Here is a 25,961-nt window from a genome sequence, read left to right as displayed (position 1 = left end):
CTGTGGCATGCCGGCATCGCACACACTCTGTGTTGAATCGTCGTGTAATACATTTCCACCTGAACTGGGGTCTGATCTACTTGTTGGGGCCGAGAAATCCAGAAAGCAGGGGAAGTGATCTCTGTCCTCCACCTGTTTTAATGAGGGCTTTCCATTTGGTGGATAGTGATTTAACGGCTATAGAAGGAATCGGCTAAGGGGACAGCAGCACCATGACACGATGGGAGGTCGCACCCTGTGCCTCCTCACGTTAAAAAAAACATAAACAACCATCCACATGTGAACACACCTTCACGGCAGCTCTGGATCCCAGGGGAGAGACTGCAGCACCCGAGTGGAGAAGAGAAAGGAGCCTCCTTACCCTGAAAAGGGCAGGAGGAGAGCCACTCCACCCACGTCGCCCCCCTTCCACCCCCCCAGCCCTCACAGGCCCAGACTGCTGTCCCCCACCCCGCACTCTCCCACAGGGCAAAGGAGAGTGATGGACGTAAACACTGACTTCACAGCACATCTAGGCTCCGGGCCCTCTTAAAAAATGTTCAAATGACCTGAACAGACACCTGTCCAAAGAGACAGATAGCCAACAGGTTCCGGAAAAGGTACCCGACATCACCAATCACCAGGGAAATGCAGATCTAACCGCCCTGAGGTGTCTCCTACACCTCTTAGAACGGCCGTTTTTAAGAAAAACAGCTGCGGTGACTATGGTGAAAGGGAAACCCTGAAGCACCGCTGGTGGGAGTGTAAGCTGGCAGAGTCACGGCGGAAAACAATATGGGGATTCCTCAAAAGGTTAAAAACAGAACCACCATAGGGTTCAGCAATCCTGCTTATGGTTATTTATCTAAAGGAACTGAACTAAGGCTCTGAGAGAGACACCTGCTCCCCTACGTTCACTGCACGTTTTGCATGTTCATTCACAACAGGCCCAGATATGGAGATCACATGAATGTCCATTGACAGGTGAGCGGATGAAGAAAATGTAGTATATTTGAAATGGAATACTATACAGCCTTTAAAAACAAGGAAATGCTGCCATTTGCAACAACACAGATTGACCTGGAGGACATTGTGCTGAGTGAATGCCAGACATTGGAAGACAAATGCTGTGTGACCTCACTTGTAAGTGAACTCTAATATACTCAAGCTCCAGAAGCAAAGAGGAGAATGGTGACCACCAGGGCTGGGAAGGGAAACTGGGAGATGCTGATCACGAGGTGCAAAGTTTCACTTATGCAGGACGAGCAAGTTCTAGAGATGTTCTACACAGCATAGTGCCTACAGCTGACAATACTGTACTGTATGCTTAAAATTTTTCAAGATGGTAGATATTACATTAAGTGTTCTTATCACAAAATTAGTAATAATGGTAATAAAGGGGGTAGGAGGAGCCTTTGGGAGGTGATGGATGTGTCTGTGGCCTTGACAGTGGCCGTGGTTTAATGGGACTACATTTACCCCAAAACTCCTTGAGATTCATACATTTAATATGTACAGCTGTTACACATCACTCATACCTCTATTTAAAAAAAAAAGAGTGGTTTAAAAAACTAATCCATTAGGGAATGCACAGCATAGAGATTAGCTGACCACATAAGCTGCTGTCTCCCTGAGCTGCCTGGATTTCAAAAGGAAAACAAATAAAACGGGCATGTTTGGGCAACATCTGCCAATTTGACTCATCTGATTTGTTTCCTCAAATGTGGCTTCTGTGTCAAACTGTGCACTGCAAGTGCCTGGGCGAGCTGGAGGACGCTGGGAAGACTGTGCTGTGGGTTTCTGTGATGGTGAAACCTGACCCACATCCCACTGCTTCTGGGACTAGAACGCCACGAGTCTCCTCCACGGGACATCTTTCTGCCTTGTTTGTGCTGCCAGCGTGGTAGCTGTTGACAGTGGCCTTTGTGGAGGAGTCCAAGCCCAGATGAAGTTAACCATCTCTGCTTCCTGAAGCAGATTTGTTGGGTTTGATGGATGAGTTGTGGGGGACAGGAGAGGGCGTGGTATCTGTACCTTTGCTTCTAAAGGGAGGACAATTAAGGGTTTTTCTTTTCCAGCTGGGTGCTCTTGGTGGCGCTGCCCAGGCCAAGGGGGGAGCTGTGCCCCAACCCCCACCCCCTGAGCAGCAGCAGGGGGCTGCACCGCCCTCCCCCAGCCTCATGAGGAGTTAAAACCACATTTATGGAGCAGGGGCCAGGGCCCCAGATGGAGGGTTTTCAGAAATTTCCAGAAGTGAGCAAGCCGGGAGCCCAGGTGGGAAATACATCCTTGAGTGGACTACACGCTCTCTAACGTCTCTGGACTCACCGCACACAGACGCAGGCCACGGCTAACGCGGGTCACTACCTGCCCTCACCGCGCGCTTACTCCACACCAGGGCGCACGGGGGGGAGGGGGGGCTGCGCACACATCACTGCTGGAGACCCTCACAGTAACCTCGTGGAGGTTTACGAGTCCCACTGGTGAAAGCTGAGAAACTGAAGCTCTGAGGACTTGAACTTGGGGGAAGCACGTGGCGGCTCCGCGGCAAAGCGGCCCCTGGACCCGCGGTCTGGGGACCTGCCCTCCGGGGGAAGGCGCTGCCAGCCTCGGTCTGTAACGCGGCCCCAGGGGCTCCCCGCCGGGGCAGTGACATCCATCACAGGGACGATCCTGCGCTCGCTGGGCATCGCGCTGTCACCGGCTCCTGTCCGCGCCCTTGTCCCCGACATGGAAACAGCGGCCGCTTGGCCTTCCCGCCTCTGAAAACTGCTTTTTCCTAACCGCATTCATTCGAAACACAGGCTCGCTTCCGAATACATATTCTCAGAAACCCTAAGGAAAAGCATAAAGTTAGATACTCGCCAGAGCCCCGCCACCAGCGCTTTGAGCGTTTCCAGTTACAGCCGGTGACGCCCTCGTGCAGACGTGCACGCGCTCAGGCACGGGCAGACGCCCACGGGCAGACGTGCACGCGCACTCACGCGGGAACCCGCTCAAGTTAAAGGAATCGGGATCCGAGACTAGGCCACAATTTGGAGTCGGAATTGTCACGTAATAATCTGTTCCATTACGTCGATGACCACGCTGACGGTCCAGAGCTACAGGTCACTGTGAGCAGCGCACAGCATTCAAATCTGGCATTGCACCTCTAGGTCTGTTATCTGAGAACGTCCCTAACGTTTCTAAGGCTTCGCTAGTGGTCAGATTTGATCAACACCCTTCTGCATAATCCTGGGCATTTGTCCACTTGCCTCTTAAAACGAGGACCCACATGCTGATATTTCTGGAGCAAAGAGGTGCTTTCTTTTGAAAGGACAGAGCGAAACCAGCCTCTGCTTGGAGTTGTGGAGAGCTGGACTGAGTGTCCTCTCCACACTGACAAGAAAAAAGCTGGAAAAACTCCCAAGTGCTTGACTTTTCTTGAACCCATCAGAGAACTGAGGTTGCAGAGCAAATAACCAACCAGGGACCTGGAAAGAGACAGGCGCCTGCAGGGGGCAGCGGGCCTGAACAGGTGCTACCTGCAGCAGATGCCGCGCAAGCCAGCAGGAAGACAGCAGCAGAACTTCTGAACTTGTTGCAAAAGGCTAATAGCAGGTCAGCTGAGGGTGCAAAGGCCCTGGGGTCTGCAGATAGGAGGACTCCCCACCCTCCTGCTGGCTTCTCCTCCAGGAACCCACCCACCACATGCCCACAGAGCACGTGGGGAGAGCGGAAAGATGAAGGAGCGATGACATTAATATAAAGTGGATTCTGGATTGACCCTGGAGCAGGAAGGCACATTGCTAGGAAAACTAGTGACACGGGACTAAAGCCTGGAATTTAGGGAAGGGTATGCATCGAGCTAAGCACTCAGTTTTGACAAAGGTGCGATGGCCACGTGAGATGTTAACACTGGAGAAAGCTGGGTGGAGGACAGAGAGGGCCCTTCTGTACAGTCACTGCAGTTTCCTGTAAATCGAATATTCCTTCAAAATTATAAGTTTATTAGAAGAATAGAGTGCTTTTTCTTGGGAAGAATAATCTTATTACAAACTAGTCAAACAGTAAAGGAAAAACGATGCCTGGGTATGATCTGGTAACTCTGTTAGCCGCCTGCTGGGCTTTGTGAAATTTAACACTCTGCAAACGTGCGGCGCGGGAGCTGGGAGGAACTTTCCCTCGCCGCGCGTCCTGCTAATCGTGGCATAGACTCCAAACGCTTTCCAAACCCAATGCCAGGCTCTGGGCCCCTGGGTTTCCCACTCCTTCCCTTTTGTGGCGTGATTTCACTCCTCTAAGGAGACTTTGCTTTGAAGCAATCCAAGGGGCAGACTGCAGTTTATTCCAGAAGCTGTCCTGCCCGCTTCAGCAGATCGGCTGCTGGCTCAGCGTGCACACGGACCGTCCAGCCTGCCTGCCTGTGGTAACGGCGCCGTCACTTCCTACCTGCTCACCTGGGGGGGGAGGTAATTTCTCAAGGTCCTAGTCACCCCACCTCTAAATAAGGAGAACAGTAGCGTTGCTGTGAGGACTGAATGGGTTAACAGAAGAAGCACACTTGGAATAATACCTAATTCAATAAAAATGAACTTTGTCACTGTGTTAGTTTTCTGTTGGCTGGGAAGTGGTCACAAGACCGCCCCCCCGGCCCAGAATCTCAGGGGCTGGCGATGATACAGGCCTCTGCAGCCCTGCACCCCCCACCCCACTCCCGTTCTACAGCTGGCAATGGGGGACAGTACAGGGACCAGAGCCTCCCACAGGACGTGGGCATCGTCGTGGGCTTGATGCCATGATTAGAGGGACGCCATGTACCATTTTTGCTCACATCTTACTGGCCAAAGCAAGCCCGGCAGACAAGCCTGGTGTTAACAGGGACAAGGTCGTGTAATCCTGTCACAGGAAGGGCAGTGAGTGACTGGGAGCAACGCATCATCAACCAGAACCACGAGGACTGCGGATTACGTCATCGCACTTGGCGGTGCCGATCCCCAGGACTGGAGCTCTGCCGTAGAAAAACGATCATCCTCTTCTCACTTCCCTTTGAAGGGGCCTCCTCTCGCTTAAGGCTTATTAGGAAGACTTGGAATTTGCATGAAACAACATTCCTCTTGTTCAGGCATTTCTCCAGCCAACTGCCAGAGAAGATACGCAACGTTTTCAAACTGGTTTCTAAAAGAATACGCGTCACTGAGACAAAATGTTACAGAAGATCGCTGTAAGGCAGTTTTCACAGCAAGGTTTGACAGTGTTGGCCGCGGAAGGGAAGGAACCCGAATGGAGCCAAACGTGCCCCTTTACCCAATGACTGTTTTCTCTGACCTGTTTCGCCCAATTAAAGAAAAATCAAACAGGAAATTTCCAAAGTATCCTGAGGCTTCTGATCACTTTTTGCACATAGAGAATCCCAAACTCTCAAATCCTAGCTCCAAGCCACACTCCTAAAAAGCCAGAACCTTCATCAATGCAAAGACCAGAAATTTGAGCACACTGCACCTCCGTCTTTAAGAGGAAATAGCCCGAGGGGAATCAGAGAGGATTCAATGAGTATTTAAAGTTTGCACAGTGCAGATCCAAGACCAAAAGCCACCACCGGAAAGGCTTCAAGAGAGATAATTTCAGTATAAATCCAAAGCAACAAATAATCAAGAATTAGTTCTCCAATGTATAAAGTATGTCGTCAACAGATTTCATATCCTGATTCACTGACAATGACCATAATAATCTCTGATTTTCAAGTTAGCCGTCAGGAGTGCTTGAAGTGCCAGTTTTTCTGAAAGTGCGGTGAAGCAGCCATTTGGCAGTTGCAGGTGCACTCCGCGTACTCTACATGGCAGTGGTGCTCATTCTTCGTGGTTACCAATTTGACCTCTACGAAGCGGCCCCGACTTATGGGAAACTCATTAAGGAGCCAGGCAGTGACTCTGACTCCATCCATCTGGAAGCTAACGGCATTAACTGGGAGAGGGCCGAGGGCTCCAAAGCCAAGCTTGCTCAGAAGCTTTTTTATCACCAGAGACTGCATGTTTGGGGTAGAATGTGAGATCCATTTTTTTTAATCTAAAAGCTGGGAAGATGCTGTGACCAACAGCAATTGAGACGCAATGTATGTAAATTTAAAAGCGCACATACACCTACACACACACTTTGAATCTTCCAAGTTCCTCTCTTCTCATCTCCAGCTGCCATTTTGTTGGGAGCCTTCATTTGCTTCTCGAGCAAGAGGAGATTGAGAACTGGGGCTGTCAACTAAAAAAGAATGAAGGAGGAAGGATGCAAAGAAAATAGTTTTCGGGGGGCTTAAGAACTGCCACTGGGGAGGCACAGATTCAAGTAACCCCAAAAGAGTGTTCAGAGAAAGAGAGGGGCTTATAAAGACAAAAAGCCACAAGGCTGTTCAGAGTTGCTGGCCGAGAACTGTGACTGCCTTTGATGTGAGTGGCAAAGGATTTGTCCTGAGGAGTCACAAGGTATTTTAGGGGAGGGTCTGACAAGTGGACAGACTATCATGGCTTATTTTAGGGTAAAGGTCTGATAAGTGGTTCGAGTTTCTGGCAGGTGTTCTGAATGACTCCATCAGGCCCAAAGGTCGGATTCCACCAGGCTGAGATGTGCAGAAGGCACACCTCCTCTGTGGCCTCCCAGGTCCACGTTAGAGAGCTCTTTTAACAATAGCAACTCCATTTTGCTTTTCCATTCACCGGGCCCACTCTTGGACATTTACCACCTTCTGAGACCACTGGACAAGACCATTAAGACCCCCGAGGAGCATCAGGCCCAGAATGACATAGGGTAGCGGAAACCACACGGCTTAGGTGCGCACAGGTAGGTAACTGCCTTCCCGGTACTGAGCCGCGTGCCTCCAGAGACAGCAGCTAGTGGCCCCGCTTTACATCACTGCAGTCCTTAGAGGTAGACACTATTAATCACACTTTATCGATGGTGAGAAAAATGAACCTGAGAGAGGGAAATACGGGGTCGCAAGTGACTCTTCCATAGCTTCCCATACTGTGAAAACCTGTCATACGTGCGCACCTACGGGCCATACATATGCAGGATCTTCACAATTCTGATAAAGTCGAAGGAAGCTCAGGCAGACCCGGTGACCCCGGGAGCTGTTACTGGCCAGAGCTGCTGTGACTTCCTTTATCTGGCAGTCCCTGCGGCTGTGACACGGTGGTTATTAATACACAGGTCAGTGCATATATCCTACCCGGCCCTGCCTGGTGGAATTCTTATTAAAGGCGACTTATTTTCACTTCATTATTAAAGCCAGCTTTCTAGAGGCTTTCCAGGAACAGAGGATATGTGTTTCTTCCTTGCACTCACCTAACCAGGTCCCTTCTGGTCAGATCCAACTCTACCTACACCTGCATATGCACCCCTGAAAGGACAGTGCAACCACCCTACCTGGCCTCAACCAGAAACCAAGAGAAAGCAAAGCCACGAGCACCCTGGCGGGTCCCTAAGCCCTAGTGCGCCGGTCCTCAGAGCTGGCCCCGCCGCCCGCAGCATCGGCAGCCTCTGTGGAATCAGAAACCAGGGGGTTGGGGCCCAGCCTTCTCAGTTTGAACCAGGTGTGTGCTCGGGTCTGGGCCCCCCCCCCCCCACCGGAGGATCACTCTACGTCTTCTTTCCTCTCTTTGAAACAGCGACACCTCCTCCGTCCCCACTCACAGCAGAAGGCCTTGCTTCCCGGTTCACGGAGAACACAGAAGCAGTCAGAAGAGGACTTGCACGTCCTGCGACCATCACAGCCCCTGGCCTGTGTGCAGACAGACCCCTGCCTTCTGCCCTCCCTGTTGTTGCTTTTGGTGACCAGCCCGTGCTCTCATCCAAGGCCACCCCCCGACTCTGGCACTGGCCTTCCCTCTGAAATACTCCGGGACCCAGGTTCAGCGCTTCAGCAGTTTTCCTCACTCCCGTGGGTCGCCTGCATAACATCAAACCTGTCAATGCCATGAGTCCCATCTAAACCCAAGGAACAGAACGCCTCCTGAACTCTCCCGGTCGTCTCCCCCTCCAGCTCACTTAGCTTTTCCCCTTTCTGCTAACGTTCCAGAGAGCTGTCTATACTTGTATCACGTCCCTCTCGTCCCTTCTCTGCTGAACGTTTCCCATCACGCTAGTGTCCCTACCACTCACCGAAACTGCCCGTGAGAAGGACTCGAGGACCTCCCCGCGGCAGAGCCCAGTGGTCTTGTTTCAGTCCTCAGGTGCTTGTCTGCAGGACCTGACACAGCTGGCCACTGTCCCCTGTCTCCACTTGCTTCCAGGACAACGGACTTACTTGATTCTCCACTTTCTTCCTTCTGGTCTCCCTTGCTGGTCACTCCTAAAAATGTTGGAATGCCGGGCTCAGGGCTCAGTTCTGTTCCTTCTTTCTCTCAAGCAGGTCCCCGGGGTAGTGGTTCTCAGTCCTGACTCCAGCTCACAATCACTTGGGGCGTTGTGAAAACCTTCAATGCTCCCTGGATCAATTCAATCGGAATCTCTTGGGTGGCACAGAGGCATCAGACTGTTTTCAAAGCTTCCCAGGTGATTGCTGTGTGCAGCCAAGTTTGAAAACCACTTTCCCAAGGGATCTCATCCAACTTATTGCCAAATCATCTATACACTAACAGCCCTGATTTTATTTGGAGTTCTGGAGAGTTCCTCTCGCTGACTTCCAGACTCCCACCAGCATCCACAATGAGATTGCTAAGGCGCAACTCAGATTTAAAATGTTCCAATGGGACTTTTCATCCATCACCCTCAAATTCAACCAAAGTCGTCTTCATCTTCGCAAATGGAAAATCCATCTTGACACATTTTCAGGTCAAATTTCTTGAGGGGTCCTCAACCCCCCTCTCCCTCATGCACCCTCTGTCCCATCTGTAGCAAATCCTGCGCTCCGGAGTATACCCAGAATCTGACCGTTCCTCACCAGCGGCCACCGCCCTGGATCCAAGCCACAGACCTCTCCTGCCTACTGACTGCAACGCCCCCCTGCCTCCGCCATGCCTCCATCCTTCCTCTCCACTTTCTCTTCCAACCTGGCCAGAATCTTTCAAAGTCAGTTATTGTCTCTTCTCTATGAAACTCTCCAGTGGCTTCTGATTTCACCAAGGGTACAACCCAAGGACACCATTTTCTTTGTAGGTCCCTTTTCTTAATCATTTTTATATCTATAGCCCATTCCATGCCATCGTTAACCCGATATCATCAAAACAGATGGTGGAACTGTTCCCAGCTACAAAAAACTTACCTCTTTTCTACAGGACAAGAAAACACTTCAGAGAGTTCTAGATCAGCATTTTCTAAACGTACCTGACCATGAGACATTTTAAAATTATAATATATTGATGGAGCACCAAGAGGAGTTCATGAAATATAAATGCAGGCTTAGATTAAAATAGACAGCACCAAAAAAGTGCTCCAAGGTGAATTAGTTGCTTAAAGAAATAATAAAAATCTGATTCATATTCACTTTGCTTTAATACAGAACAACAAAAAAACAAATTAGGGAAATCTGCTTATGCATAAGTTAATGAGAATAAAATATATCAACGTAAAGTCTGTTTTTGCATGTGCATTTTTTTTTTTTGTAAAAGAAGACCTGCTCCAAAAAAAAAGTTTCATGAAATCGTGCTTTGGGGGATTTATTCTAAAGCACGTAGCTGCTTAAAACTTGGAATGATGTCTCTGAGTCTCACCCCCACACGAGGTACAGAACCAACTCTGTTTCCACTCTGGGTTTACTCATAGCAGGATACGAATATTCTGCTTCTCCGTTTGGGACGTGGCCAAGGAATAAAAATGAAAACTACGTTTTTCACGATATTTGGGTGCGACTGAATTAGGTTACTCCAAAACCCATTCACCTTGGACACCACTTATTCACTGATCTGCCCTGGATCTTTTAGAAACGGAATCTGCATATGTTTCTCCTCACTTCAGAATTTTTGCTTTAGAGGTTCCAGCCGGTGCGAGGGCCTCACAGTCTGAGTGGTTTTCCCACTGCTGGTGTTTTGCTAACACTGCCTTCCTCCGGCCACAGGTCTGCGGGGAAGAAACTTGTGCAGAATAAATATTTTAGGCACCATAAAAGTTGAATAATGCCACAGATACAGGTTGACATATTCAGGCAAAATGCACAGCACAGAGTGGTGGCCAATCAGTCAACAACATTAACATGAAGGGCAGTTAGCAAGTGTTGCCTGGACACCAGCAGACTTGACCTTGGGCAACTGGCAAGGGATGGAGTGTGATGGTTTTGAGCCAGACGCCTGGGTCCAAATCTTGGTTCTGCTCCTTAGAAGCTGTGTGCCAGGGCAAATGCTTTAACATCTCTGAACCTCAGCTATCTTATCTGTAAAATGGGAGCAATTATAGTCCTACAGGATTAAATACAGATGAAATACAGTCAGCATCAGGACGGTACCTGGCACACACCAAGCCCTACATCGGGATCTGACTTTTTCCACCTAGGTTTGCTGCCTTTTAACAAATATCCAAAAACTACATTTTAAAAAGTGAAGGTGGGAAGTATGGCCCCCCCACTGCCCAGAGCGACAGTTATGAACACATTCCAAGGGCCAGGCTTGGGGAACATCTTCTTAAAGCAGTTGATACAGTCAGACTCTTCTCCAGCTGCGCTAGAACAGACGTCCACCAGGCACTCGTCTGGAAATAAGGATAGTCATGGGTACATTCACTGAGCACGTTTGGTCCAGACCCTGTGCTGGTGGCCTGACGTGCTTTGCTCCAGCTCCTCAGCCAGTCCTGCAGAGCGGCCGCCACGCCCGCCTTTCCCGGGGGAGGGAAGTGCGCCGCGGGGACACTGACTGACTTGCCTTGGCGCCTTGGGGCTGGGGGGCGGTGAGCCTGGAAGAGGCCCAGGCTGTCCTGCTGTGACACCAGATATTCCCTTCTGCCCCGCCAGCCCTGGGGCTACTCAGAGGACTATAAACAACCAGGCATTAGTCACACAGAGAAGAAATACGGAAAGGAAAGATGGTCATTCGGGGATGACCAAAGATGCCGTCAGAGCAAGGCCAGAGAGGAGCTTGTTACGGTCGGGGGCAGAGGCGGGAAGGGGGCTGGGAGCAGCCTGGTCTCCTGCTTGTCATTACCCGCGGCTGCTACCAAGGTCAGGACTCTGGCTACTACTGGCGGGGCGGGGGGGGGGGGGGGGGGCAGCACCACTTGTGGACCGGAAGAGGGAGGAAGACTCCTGGGCTGGGGGACTCGCTGAGGGTCTCAGGGAGGGAAGGCCCAAGTGCCGAAGGCCGTCTAGGGGACTTGGCTGACCCGGAGTCCTTCCAAGATCCTCAGCCCTCACCTGTGACTCCAGACTCTCTCATCTTTACTTCCTTGCATCCCTGGAACCCCAGAGGATGTGAATCTTGACTCTCTTCCCTCCAGCCCTTGACTCGTTCAGTGACCTGCTTTTAACACATCAACCTTTTTAAACACATCAGACTTAAAATCTGCCTGTAGTTCCCACTTTCAAACCACACCTGCACACACACTACAAAAGAAAGTGAAGGCAACTCCAGGTGACTCCGAAGTCGAGTCACCTTCTCGTGGTGTTTCGAGGTGTCCGCGCCTCCTCCCCGACCCGCCCCACAGCTCAACTCCCTGGGGTAAACAGGAAGAAATGCCACATCCTGCGGAGAAGTTCAGTGAGGGAGAAGGTGGATTCTTGCCTGATGTGAAGCCCTCCACATTTGTTTTGAGTTTTTTTCCCTAAAGAACACAAATATTTGGGTAACACAGACAACAAAAGTAAAATTAAAAACCACCAATGATCTCACCTGCAGATTACGATAGACCTTGAGGCTAGAACGGAGCACCCTAAAAACGTAATTCCATAGCTTTTTTAAAAAATAAAAATGACATATACATTTTCAGTGAAATACATATTTCTCACCCTGCATTATTTCTAGTAATTTACAATGTTTCATCTTAATGTGATGCTGTGATGTAGCTAGCCAGTTCCTTAGTAAGGAACATTCACGCTTTTCCACTTGTTTACGTTATAAATAACAACACAGTGAACATCTTTTAGTATAAATCTTTGTACATATGTTTCATTTCTGTAATTTTTTTTAGGCTCTAATCTTAGAGGTCAAGTTTTTGAGTCAAAAGGTATGGTTATTATGAAAGATTTCAATTTGTAGCTCTAAGTGGTCCAGCAGGAATCTTGTATCAATTTAAGTTTTCACAAATAATTGTTGTGTGCTGCTCCCTACACCAGTTGTCTCAAACTGATATCTCACTTTTTAATCTTAGAACAATAATAGTTTTAAAATATTATATTAATAATATTTTATACATTTAAAAATAATGACGTCAGAGATTACTTTTGTATTTAAGGAGGTGTCTGCGCTTTTCTGAATTATTAGTAGTCCATCGGCCAGCTCTCTATGATTTATTTTTCAATTTACACAAATAATACATTAATACTCAGCGTGGAAAATCCAAAAAATACAAACTAGAGAGAATAAATTGCCATATTCTTTCTTCATTCTTTGTTCTCACCCATCTCTCATTCCCAGCAAGTAACCATGTTAAAAACTAAGCGTGTATTTTTTTAGAGGGCGTTCCAATGACTGGATGGCTAGGTTGCAGCGTACCTACACTTGAAATTCCAAAACGTATCAACAAATTGTCCCCCAGACATGTGCATCAACTCAACTCCTCGTGAAAGGCATGGCGCACTGCCCCTCCTTCACACGCTCACCCCCCGCACGACGTTTCAGTCTCTAATTTGTACCGTCCGCACCATGAGCCACAACGGCTGTTTTCCCCTGTGAGGCCCTGACAGATTCCAGAGTGAACCAACCATGCCGTCTTCGCACTTTTACTAACCAGCCCGATTTCTTCCCTGCGCGCCCTTTCCGTATCCCGTACCCACGTGGGGCGTGAGCAGAAACCATGCAGAAGGGGTGGGTGGGCAGAGAATTCTTTTTAATGAAAAAAGTCAATGGATAAAATAATAGAAGGAAACAGCAGTCTGTATGTTATTTATGTGTGTCTGTGTGTATTCCTTACATTTGAGTCCTTATGTTCTGTTAATTATATATGTATCATTTAATATAAAAACTTAGAATAAATACATGTATAGTAACATGATAATGTTATATGTAATTTAACAAAACATAAAGAATGTAAAGAACATATTTAATTTCTTCCATTTGAACCATTTAAATTACAAATAGATACATCGTTTATATAAGATTGTGTGTGTATATATATATGATTTTTTTTCTTTTCTTAGTGAAGCATAGTCAGAATACACTGTATCAGTTTCTGGTGGGCAGCATGATGTTTCGGTCATCCATAGACATATACATATTCCTTTCCACGTTCTTTTTCATTACAGGTTACTGCAAGAATATAGTTCCCTGTGCTCTACAGTATGAACTCGTTGTTCCTCTATTTTATACATAGTGGTTGGTATCTGCAAACCTCGAGCTCCCAATTTAAAAAAGATAGAACGTGTCACGGATGTGCGTGTCCTCCTGGCACGGGCCGTGTAATCTTCTCTGGGCGATTCCGGTTTTAGCGCATGTGCTGCCGGAGTGAGTGATCTGTCTTTGAACGGAGGGGAACACTTGTCAAATGACCAGGCTTGAGGAGAGAGGGGGGCTTCCTAATGTTCCCTGACGCCCTGCAGGAACCACGCTGACGGAGGGGACACCCAGTGTCTGGATTCTGCCCTGGCTGCCGGGGTGCACGGTGAGGAGCCCAACCCCGGGCCTCAGTGTATGTTAGCTGCAAGATGATGAGGGATCTTTGGCTAAATGCGTGACCAGAGCATGGCCCTGTTTCAGATGACGCAGCGGTCCTCTCTTCTGGGAGCAGGACTGGAGGTCCCGGAACAGATGGGACCCAAGGTGCAGAGTAAGGGCTTGTTTGCACAGGCTACTGCTGCAGGGACATTCTGTACAGACTTGGGGACAACCACATTCTCAACTGGGGAAGACTCCACTCCCCGAGGGGTTGGACTTGGCAACGTCTGGGGACGTTTCTGGTTGTCACAATTGCCAGGCAGGTGCTGCCGGCATCTGGCAGGTAGCAACCAGGGAGGCTGCCACTACAATGCCGAGGACAGCCCCCCCCAATACAGACACTCATCTGATCCTAAACGTCAGCTATATCAACACAGAGGCCTCAGATGGCAGCTGCCAGCTTCCGTGGCCCAAAGCTGAATTCTCTGCCCTCAGAACATGGTGTCAGAACACTCCCATGCCACCCTGGTGGAGGCTGAAATAAGCACTTTCTTCGTGCTCCATTTAAGATCCTCTTACCGCGGATTTTGTTCTGCCCCATAGGGCACGTTTGTTCATGCAGATCGTGAAAAATACATGAAACATGAAAATGCTGTTCATTTCTCCCAATTCTTTCTCAAAATATTTACTTTGCAAAATGGATGGTGACTGAATTCGTATGCGAATTCAGCTCAGCTTGACTGATGTCATTACAATTCTGAGACGGTGTCTTGGAACTTTAATCAACAAGAATCCCACAATCCCCTGATGTAGGAGGAATTCCTCCTGTAACAATAAACATCGCCGGCAACCTATAGACAACCGATGCTTCTGCTCCGCGCCCAAGGTCTGCTGCCAACCCGCCAGGCGACGATGATGCCACGTGCAGCGGAACGCGCACTCACTGAAGTACCCTCGGCGCTGATTTTCGTGAAATACACGTTTTCTTTTCTTTCTTGTTTCCCCTCCTAGGCTGTAATGAATTAACACTTCATGTTCACATTGAGTAGAGAGATGCATTCTATTTCAAAGAAGCATACACGTTTCTTTATAAGATACCAGCATATCCCATTTTAGGAAAGTCACAGTTACTTTAAACATAATAAATAACCTTCATTAGATTTGAAAAAACATATATGAAAATCTCGGTGGGTGTGGAGAAACAAAATGAGGAGGCTGAATAGTAAAATTCAAAGCATCCATTTCTTCTTTTGTTTGTTCAGCATGTAATTTATTAAGTACTTCCCACGTTTATTTATGAACCTGTGTTTTATATATTACAAAGCGTGTGTTTTTATAGCAGTTGCATTTATCATTTTCCAAAATTATCACTGTGACGATTATTTACAGATAATTTCTTGCAACAGCATATCCTATTTTAAATATTTTCCAGCTATGGATTCAATTAACAAACCTTTTCAAGGTGACAGAGACGGAGCCGTTGGGTACATCCCAGGCAAACTTTGGGGTGGCTCTGAGTAGCCACGTTCAGAACTCAGAACTCAGATGGCTAAGAGATGGAACATGTAGCAAGTAAGAATTTTAGCTGACGAATCCCGTGCAGTTCTGTGCTGCCGCCTCCCTCTTGGTAGGTGCACCTGACCTTGGGCATCACAGGGTCTCCACGGCCACCCTCCATCCCCTCCAGCACTGATGCAAGAAGGTGCCTCTCTTATCCTCCTTGGCACAGTCTGCCCGGCTCGCCCCCCAAATGCCCATTGTTCCAGGACACAGAGTCCTTGGATGCAGACGAGCAGAGAGGATAAGATACAGTTGCTTGTGCTGAATGTCAGGGTTCAGGTTCTCCCTTGGCCAGTTACTAGTTATGTGATCTGTAAAATCCAGATTGAAAAACAGCAACTTCCTTTGAACACTGTCGTCAGGATTAAATTAAGTGCCACGTAGGAATTGTATTTCCACTTCGTCAGGGCACAAAATTGCATAGTTGGTGTGAGTCTCTTAGACCCTTACCTCCTCGAGCACCTAGTAGAATTATCTCAGGGATTTATTCTTTTACAAGAGAAGTGAAGAACTGGCATCTTCTTGCATCTTCCACTTTTAGGTCTACAGCAATTTCCAAGCTTAGAAAATAGAAAGGGTCTCGCTTCAGGTCAGGCTGGATCCAGCGACTCTAATACCTTCCAGGTAGATCTAAAGGCAACTGTACTAGATGAGTGGGGGTGGAGGTGCCCAGAAGGGACTGGATGCAGCAGGCAGAGGAGGGCAGCATAGCAATTCCCAGACCAGGGACAGGAAGGAAGTCCACAGATGCTGTGACCAGTCTGGGGCGGTGCTCTGCGGACAGATGAGAACAGGGAGACAGGGCTTCCTGGCTCAGAGAAGCAGGGATCTAAGCACGGCATCTCCCAGCTCCAGCCCAGACGACATCAAAGCCTTGAACTCTGGGCTAGAGACTCGCACCAGCTGTGCATTTTTGAGCTCTCTGAAGACAGAGTTGGACCCAAGCAGGACTGACCCCGGAGAAGCACATAAGACACAAATCAGCATAACCGGCACCAGGAAACGCAGACAAGCCTCGGAGGGGCCCCCTGGGGAATTCAGAGGACGCAGGTGTCCCTCCCAGATCCTGGAGGGCGGAGGCGTGCCGGAGGAAAGGCTTCTTTAGTAAGAGTCAATTTTGTCTGACTCAGGGGTAGGATAGGATGGGGACTGGGGACGTGAGTTCCACATGGGGTAGGTGTTCTTAGCGCTCTCGTCCCGCCTGAGTTATGTACCAATAAAAAGCCAAACAGGGGCAAGAGAAAAGTAAAAGGTCACCTTCCTTACAGAAGCCAAGCAGGTGCGTTACTGCCCACCCCTGCAGGAAGCCCGTCCGGACGCGGCACGGCTGGACAGTGGCAGCCCCTCTAGAGGGAGAGACCAAGTTCCCCTGTGACTGCAGACTTTTCCACCCAAACTGGGACACGGCGCGCAAAAGAAGGCGCTGTTAGTGGTTGCACTGGAACCACAATGGAAAATCCAGATCGTTCCAGGGAAACAGAGGGTAGACCGGAACCTTCCGGCTGCAAATTCCACAGGGAGGAGGAAGCTGTACTGAGCATGCCCAGATCCTTCCCCAAGTCCAGTAGTCAGAAGCCCCTGGCCCCCGACCCCCGGGATAAGTGGTGAAGAGAAACCAGGTGTCTCGCTGAGGACTTTCCTAGGTAAGCATCAAGACTGTACAAGAAAGGTTCTACTAAGCGTGACAAGAATTTAAACATATTTATGTGTTCTGTATAAATTAACTTAAATGCATATTTAAAGTCATACACAGTGAAGAAAGCTACAGTTGGAAATAAGATTCGTAGTAGGCTGGGGTCGGGGGTGGTCGGCTTGCAGAGAGAAGCCACTGACAGCACCGACTGCCCGCCGGCTGCGCGGGAAGCCGTGGAGTGAGTGCCTCTGACGGACGCTCTGCACGGCTTCATTAATTCACTCAGTTCTGTGAACAGCCCTGCCCAGAGGTCACCATCATTGCCACCGGATGGATGAGGAAACTGAGGCTCAGAGATATTTGGTGACTTGCTCAGGAAGACAAAGCTACTAAAAGGCAGAGCTGGGTTTGGATGCAAGACTTCAGCCTCCAAAGAGCAGGTGCTTTCTGCCTCCCGGCCCGAAATCAGCACCCCTGGGGATGCTCCTTCTCAGGCAGAAGGGAAGCAGCCACGAGAAAAGGCGGGACCAGAGCCCGGGCTGGTTCTTTGGGAAAGAGCCACAGGTGCTGCTCTGTTATTCAGGCGCTTGGTGGCTCCACCCCGGCGTCACAGAGAGTCAGTGCGGAACAGGACGCCGCGTGCCAAGTGGGCGCAGTGCTCACCCTGGCTTAATTACAGGGAGTCAGCGTGGACTCGCCAAGGAAAAACCACGCTTGGCCGATCTGGTAGAAATTTTCAAGGAAGCAGCACAAAGAGTCAACAGGAGAGAGCCTGACTATAATTTCCTCGGATTTCAAGCAAGCGTTTGACTTCACAGCACACAAAAGACTAATATTCTAGGGTCAGCAAGGACGTAACAGCCAGGGAGCTGCCTGAATGGTAAGGAACTTGTCAAGATCCCCAGATAGAGCGGCTACGAGCCAGGGAGAACAGGGAAGACGTGACAGTTGGAAGTCGGCCGACACCAGCGCTCAGCGGGCTCTGCTCATTTCCTGACGATTCAGTTCGCGATGCTGGAGTTAAGAGAAGGCCAGCTGGTTTTTTCCAAGGGCCTCGAGACTGGAGTTTAAATTCTTTAGTCCAAGAGATAGTCCAGGGGTGCTGGTGGGTCAGGAAGATGTTTTATTTGGCAGCTGGAGCTGAAGCAGCAATTTTCCCTGAAGTTGCTTGAGTGAATTTAGATTCTTTTGAGGATTTCAAATTGTCTGAGCATCAGAGTTTGGGCTCTGGGTTCTGCTCTCAGCATTTCTTCATCCTCCTAGTAACCATTTCACGATGTCCCTGCAAGGAGCCTCTCACACCCTCCCACACGCCCACGTGAGGCTTTATCCCCACCCCTACAAGTGGGGGGCAGAACCCCAACCTGGTGGAATCAGCACCTCTTATTTCCAAGGGCACAGATCCGGGTGGATGTGCGACCCATGTCAGCTCGATCAGGATGGACCACAGGACCCGCTCAGAGACTCCCTCCCCCAAGGGGTCAACCTTCACCTGGGGACACGTTTGGGCTGGGACGTCAGCCGGCTCCTTAGCCCTTCCTGGGGGTAGACGGGCTGGGACGAGGGAGCAAAGAAGAACAGAGCAGGACGCCCGGACATGGACTGAGCCTGGCTGCATCCCCAGCTGTCAGTGCCTTCTCCATACTGAGGCCAATTTGGTTGGATTTTGATGTGCTTACGGCACAAAGAACCCTGACTGGGTGAAACACCCCCCCACCCCCCGCAGTTCTGTATCACTCTCGGGGCTTGGGGCACAGACCCATTCCTCCATAGCTTAATAGGGAAGCCATGACAGGGGAGCTGTCCTGAATCAAACAGCGGTTCCCCAAACCCCAACCTCGGCCCGTCGTAGCAGGGCTCATGGCCACACCCAGGGTCCTTGGGAAAGGAGGAAACCGCCCCAGACCCCCCTGTCCACTCCACGTTAGAGGAAATGGGGGCCACACTGGTTCCCAGCCACACGCCCTGTGAGACCTGCTTCCAGGACAACAGCTGTAATTGATCATCTAGCGCAAGCTGGGTTTTGTCCATATGATGATCAATTTACCACCATCATCACCATCGATGCTCAGGGCCCCAGCGATGTGCTGGATGCCGAGCTGACTACCTCACAAGTGTTGCCACGCGGCATCGTCTTGAGGTCTTCCGGAGTGTGAGCTACTCTGGTCGGCCCCAGCTTATGCACAGGCAGACGGAGGTATGGGCAGCTCAGTATCTATCTGGTCAACAGCTACTTTTCCAGGGCTCACGTAAGGCTGCAACTGCACAAAGCACTGAGCAGCTAGGCTCAGAAAGCCCCACGTGTGCTCTCTTCCCCCCGTGCAGAGAGCAGTGAGCAGGCGGAGAGGGTTCCGGTGGAAGCTGCAGAGACAGGCAGGGTCAGACTATCCAGGATATTAAATGAAGTGGTTAGAAATTTTGTTCTTTATCCAAAGAGCCACAGAGGACCATTTATGGATTTTTTTTAGGAGGAAGAGGTGATGAGTTTTGCATTTTGAAAGAACAATTTGGAATCATGTGAGGTTGCAGAGATTAAGAGCACCACAGAGATCTGAGAAATACCTGGAGGGAAAACCTTTCTCACATGGAGGGAACACTGATTAAGGAGGATAAAGAAGGAAGCTGCCAGGGCTGGGGTGGATGGAGCGTGGTGCCAGGCACCAGGACCGGGACCACAGCCAGAGGTCTGGTCGGGAAAACTGTAGGAGATGCTGAATTTGAGAAGCGTTTGAAATGTAGTGTTGTTGCCTTTCCGATTGAGTTGAGTGATCATCTGGGAGGCTTCATGAGAGCCTTGAGGGTAAGAATAAAGGGTGAGAGTCAGACAAATAAAAATAAAGACAAAGAAAGAATAAAGAGTAAGGCCCAGGCCAGCACGAGGAAGGCAGGTCAGAGCGGGGGGCCACGTCAGGGCAGGGGCCGGGGGGCACAGGCGGGAAGTGCTCGTGAGCCAGGACCAGCGGCCGGGAGTGACGGCAACCGAGGCTGAATGCAAAGCAGAGGTGGAACTAGGGTTCAGCTGGGGAGGCGGGATGTGGGGACGGGGGGAAGGGGTTTTACTTCTTGTTAAGATGGGAGAGAAGCATGTCTACGAGCTGGAAGACAGGACGGCTACGAGAAACTGAGCTTCCAGAAGGGATGAAAGTGTCGCTGAGAACCCAGTTCTCACGAAAGCATGAGATTCAGACCAGAGAGAGGAGATGGACCTGGCATGTCAGGAGGGCCGGCGCCTTCTCCTTGGGGGACACGGAGAGCAGGGTGGTACCAGGGGTGCGAGGATACCACCCGCGGCTGGACAGTCAACACGTGGCAGAGGCCAGCCTCTCCCTCCGGCTGGCCTCCTACAAACACCCCTCTCCTTTAATTAAATTAATTTGTTTCAATAGGCTGGCGACTGTGCGTTCAGTTTCCACGGAGGTAAACATATGATCCTTCTGGGAACATGTGCTGTTTGGCTGGAGTCCTGGGTGGCTGACTTTAACACAGCACATCTGTGCAGTAGTCCTATGAGCCTCGGCCAGGGGTCTCAGACTCTATGGAGGAGCTCTTAAAGATTCGGATTTCCAGACCCTGACTCAAGGGATGGTGAGTCAGGACGCTGGCATGCAGCCAGGGACTTGTCTTCCGTACAACCTCCCTGTTCTGAGAGATGTTTGGTCAGGTTTGGGAACAATGGAGCTAAGACTTTTGTGACAGTACGTGACATTCGATGTGGGTCCCTGGGGAGCCAGGTCTATGCAAATAGAATAATCAGCGGTCTCCATCGTAGGCCCCGGATTCCCAGAAATTGATTTGTCACAGAGTCCCACACAGACTAAACCAGTGCTTCTCAGCCTGGGCTGCATATTAGAAGCACCAGGGGAGATCTTACCAGCTCCACTCCAGACCAGCTGACTTTGAACCTCCGGGCTAGGAATTCACTTTTCTTGAACAGCTTTTCTGAGATATAATTTACATCTCATAAAGCTAACCTGCTTTAGGTGTACAGTTCAGTGGGCTTTAGGATATTTATAGAGCAATCATCACCATCATTATAGTTTCATTATCTCAAAAAGTTTCCTAGGTGATTCCAGTGTGCAGCCAGGGTTGAGACCTGCAGTAAGAAATCCCTCGCTGAGATATGCTTAAACCACACATGGCAGCTGCGGTGGTCATTAGCTAAGGTCCAGCAGGTGGATAAAAGATTCCATTACTGAAGCCCGATCCTGGTCTCAGAGTCCCTATGTCACCATGCCCACCCATCCACCCACCCACCCATCCATCCATCTACTCATTCATTAAATAATATTCGATGAACAAACGTGTGTGGGTCACCCACTCTGCACCAACCACTGCAATAGGTGCCAGGGACTCAGTAAGGAGCAAACACACCGAAGTGCAGGACGTCTTAGGGTTTACAGCAACAAAAACCGTGAAGCCAAATTATCATTTACCCTCTGACAGGGCACACAAGGTCCACAGGAAGTCAGAGCACGCAGGCCGAGGCAAACACAGCTCACAAGCTACAGCAGGGTTTTTGATTCATCAGTTGCAGCCGACAACGGTATCGCCTGAATTCACCAGATGCGCAGCTCACTTCGCTCTGACGTTTACGCTGCCATTTACACGTGGAAAAGTACCCAGGGGCTGAACGGGCTGAAGGGGCTGAACACTAGGCAACCCCTGATTAAATGAGGGGCAGCCTGCGGTAGGCCCTGGGGATGGACATGCCCGTGTGTACGATCAGCCGATGGTGCTCACTGTGCGGAATCGGAGGCCTGGCTTGTGATCTGCTTCACAGACTTACCTGTTTCTAATGATCCACAGAGGAGTGTGTGCGTGGACTGTGAGTGCAAGTAAGTGAAAATTTTGGCTGGAAATGTCTCTCGGGATACTAGAAGACTTGGGGAATTTACATGCAAGCATGGACATCCAGACGCTTCTTTCTTTTCTCCTTGTCACCAAACATGGGGACGCACATTGTGAGACGCAAGTGGAAATACAACTGTCCTGGGACAGCCTTGCTCAGGGTTAAGGCATCCTTCCCCCCGGCCCCACTGTGAGCCCGTCCCAGCCCGGACTGCTGCTTCTGTCTTGGGAAGTTCCGCCGTGCTGGCTGGGTCTGATGTCTGCGGACACGCACTTCACTGGCCAAGACGAAGACTTAGTTTACATGCTCAGGAAGAGAGGGAGAGATTTGAGCCAATTCTATGATTTAGATACCTGAAACGCTTCCGTAGTAATAAAAGCCTCAGTTCTGTCCTGGAGACAAATGGGCTTGTAAACTCATCCCCCTGCCTCCATTAGCACCCTGCAACCCAGCTGAGAACGCGTCATCAAAAAGACCAAGTCACTCCCTCAGCCCCGCCTGCTCTCAGCTGACACCGTCCCCCTCCCACGGGGCCTGTCACCTTCGCGGGAACAGCAGGGGAGACAAGGGCGGCGGCGGGGGCACCCAGAGCTGGGGCGAGAACTCCAGGCATGGATCTTCCCTATCTTTCGGAAGGATTGACCAGCAGCTGGGCAGTTTGTGCTGCGAGGACTCCAGAAGTGACTCGTGCACTGCTGTGTTAATTAGGAGAAGTCATTTTCTCGCAGAGCAACCCAACAACTATGACAACTGGATAAATCTGTGTGCTTCGGGGCCATGGCAGCGTTTAACCCGGAGAGACGCAGTTCAGCGCGAGAGCCCCCGGGAGAAGGCGGTTCGGATTCCGGAGGAGGGAGCTGATTCCCTTGTGCTGCTGCCCCAGGAAGGGGAGGCCCTGAGGTGGAGGCTCTGGGTTTCTGGATGGTCCTCTGGGATACGATGCTGGAATCAACGGGGTGATGATCACAACACGAATAACAACAACTTAGACCGTCCGTGTCCCTCATTTCCTACCTGCCCGACGCTGAGATTAAGAATGTTACGTGCATTATGTCATGAACAGCCACAGCTTTTACTAGACTTACCACTAATTTGCAGAAGAGAGGTTGAGGCACAGTTTGAGTGACTTCCCCAAAGACTCTCGGGGAGCAGCACGGCTGCCACCAAACGCACACAAATCTGGGTGCTTAACCACACTGAGAAGGGGATCCCAGACTGCCGGCCGGGAGCCCCTGCTTATGCCTGAGATTCTCCCTCCACAGAACCTTCTCTCAGTGCCGAACCCCAGCTGCTAAGAAGGCAGAGTGTGAGCGGCTTCCCTTGTTGAGAACGGCTGTTCTCTTTGCAGGGACTCCTCTGCCCCACACCCCAGGCGAGGATGTGCGGGGCGGAGCAGGGCAGAGCCCCAGAGCGTGCAAGCCTATGGCCTCGAGAAGGAAATGAGGACCAAAGAGAGCAGGGAGGCCAAGTCTGGACCAAAGAGGAAGGGAGAGGGGATGGATGGTAAGGAGCACGGAGGGCAGCCCTGGAATGGAGGAGAAGAGCCCGGGGGAGGGGGGCGGCGAGACAGGAGGGCGGGGCCACGGTGCATGCCGGGGTGTGTGGGCACCTCCTGACATGGATGCGAGCCCGACCCGCACGGCTAAACCTAGTCCTCTCCTCCATTTTGGAGGAGCCAGAGTCTCACCTCCAAGACCATGTGCCTCTTTCCAAACCCAAAATCTCCGCCAGTGTGTCCTTACAACTCTGGTCCTGAGTGACACACCTTCACCCTCTCCCCACAAACACAACTTCCTTTGAATAATCTGACTGCAGTTTTATGCTAAAGACTCTAGGCAATTCTGCTTGTAAAAAAAAAAAACTTATATAATTTCATGTAACGCATAATTCACCAAATACATTTGTATATATTTGTTCATGTTTTTTTGAGTCACGAACACCATCTTAGGGGCTCCACACTGGGGAAGACTTTTCCATCCCATGGAAGTAAACTGGTGATGCTGGGACCCTTAGGTACCTGGGGGTCAGGGACATGGAGATGTCCCAAATGCAGTGGCAGGGAAAATTCCAGTACCCAGCCCAAGCTGGGCTGGAAGTTAAAACTTAACCTGATCCATATTTCTCTGCCTTTTTCATCAAATTCAAGACCATAACAATCTTGTAACAGCCTGGTCTGTGACTAGAACTTCAAAGGTAGAAGGACCCACTCTAAGCTCTCAACTGCGTCCCTCCCGGAGAGCAGCTCCCAGGAGACCCCAACTGAAGTTACTCAAAAAATACCTAATATTTTGAATCGCTACTTTACTACACACAAAAACTGCTCTGTGTAGATAACTTCAGTTGGATCCAAATTCCAATTTGAAAACCCAACATAAAATGCACTCCCAAGAATACATAATTAGACAATGTTTATTACAGCAGCCCGGGTGCTTAAAGTGCTGAATATCGGTTACTCTTGGAGAGATTTAAAACACCACCTGTTCACTTCTGTTAAAAAATATATTATAATTGTAATTTCAGTTTCACTGAAGTGCTCAGTCCTCACGCACTTGGTTTCCTCTTTTGAAGATGCAGTCAGGTTCAGGATGCCCCCATCAGGCAGGAAGCCTGCAGGCGGGCCGGTCCCCTCACCGGAAACGCGTGGGCCGCTCTGGCTGGGACTGCCCGAACCGCCCCTGTTCAAAGGCCTTCCTTCCTAGAAAGCCACCACCGATTCCTATTCAGGGACGAGACATCCCTTAAGCATGCCAAGGAGAAGGCTGCCCCAAGGAGGCGTACAGAGCACAGCCGGCCGGCTAAGACCTTTTATGGCCTGTATTCATGAAAGCCAGAGGCAACTGGCCCTTTGAAAATGTGCACTTGCCCCCTTAGGACAGAGAGCACCTTCACCATCCTCAGCTCAGTGTCTCCAGGAGGGAAGGTATCAAAGCAAAGCACGAGGATGCTCACGTCTGGTTTTGCACTTGTCCTGCCTCCTCTGCGAGGTCATGAGCTTCTTGACAGAAGGCTCATGGGTGTTAGGGCTAGATGGCACGTTAAAGACACTTAGGCCAACCCCCGCCACTAAAACCAGAGCCGTGGGGTCGTCTTCAGGGCCCCCTCGGATGGCACTGGAGCAGAGAGCCCCGTGAGCCACAGTGGGGGTAATCCTACCTCCACGAGGAAATGGGGCCATGTCTGGGGACATTCTGGTGTCACAGTCGTAGGGATGCTGCTGGCTTCCCACCAAAGCTCTCTTTAGTTCTGTTGCTATCAGGTGTCAAGCCCGCCTTCACCTCCATCCACTCCTCTGCAGAGTGCGCATCACAGCACGCCCACCCCAGGGGGTGTCCGTGTGTCTTCAATGAGGTCATCTGGTAAAGTGCGTAGGGACACGCCTGGCACAGGTAATGGGCACACTGACTTGTTGAATGACGCCCACTAATGTCTCAGAGACGACAAGACAGAAAGAGTGGCCAAAGTCAAGCCAAGACCAGGAAACTCTCAGGAGCAACCACGAGGTGCGGGCAGCGAAATCCCACCAGGCACCTCCAGCTCCGCCGTGGCTTTACTCCGCATCACCAGACGCCGGGACCCACCGGCCGGGATCCCAAGGGACCCCTGAGCCGGCGCTGGGAAGGTGAGCTGGGCGGGGTGCACAGGCAGGTCACCCTGGGCTGCCTCAGCATTTTTGAACCCACCTGACGTTTTCCCCCGAGAGACTGCAAACGCTGCGTTGCAGGAAAAGGAATCCGAACTAAACAGAAATGGAAGCAGTTTAAGGTGGATTTAGGGTACCATCTTTACAGGTCAGCCTGGTTGCACCAGGATTAAAGAGAGTTTGGTGGGAAAGCAAAATCATAATTTTAGGTTCCTCAAATAGACCAATTTATCTAAAAATGGAGAAATCCCTCACAATGGAATATTTTATGAGAACATGTTTAAAATATTTCCAAAGGTAGCCATTTTATGCAGAGTTTATCTTGAAACTGTTAAGCGTGTACCCTGATGTTGATTCACGCATTTTAAGAGGTTAGACTACAGGTCAAGGTGCAGGAGGGAAGCAACGGGAGGGAGACGTGTTTCTCGGATGCACACAGGCATGGAAAGGAAACGGCTGTTTCAGCGCCATGAGAACGATCTGAAAATGGTTAGTTCTAGAGCCAGATCTGCCTCCATAACAAGAGGGAAAAAACGTCCCCTTTTGTGAAAGGTCTAAGCATGGTGCCACAGTCCCATTTTTAAAAGTGAGAATATA

General features: G+C 50.2%; 1 long non-coding RNA gene across 9 annotated transcripts in view; it reads right to left on the bottom strand.

Moving 5' to 3' along the window:
- LOC140687484 (uncharacterized) overlaps positions 1-25,961 on the bottom strand; it is a 388,836-nt gene that overhangs the window by 97,222 nt on the left and 265,653 nt on the right. Inside the window, exon 1 of one of the 9 annotated variants that reach the window (XR_012061881.1) lies at positions 2,845-2,880. The exons of the other annotated variants lie outside the window; for them this stretch is intronic. This is a non-coding gene — a long non-coding RNA (uncharacterized lncRNA). Of the gene's footprint in view, positions 1-2,844; positions 2,881-25,961 lie in introns of those variants that run through there. 9 annotated transcript variants of the gene reach the window in all.

The sequence above is a fragment of the Vicugna pacos genome, chromosome 19 (genome assembly GCF_048564905.1).
Source record: "Vicugna pacos chromosome 19, VicPac4, whole genome shotgun sequence".
Classification (NCBI taxonomy): domain Eukaryota; kingdom Metazoa; phylum Chordata; class Mammalia; order Artiodactyla; family Camelidae; genus Vicugna; species Vicugna pacos.
This window is presented reverse-complemented; position numbering and strand designations above follow the sequence as displayed.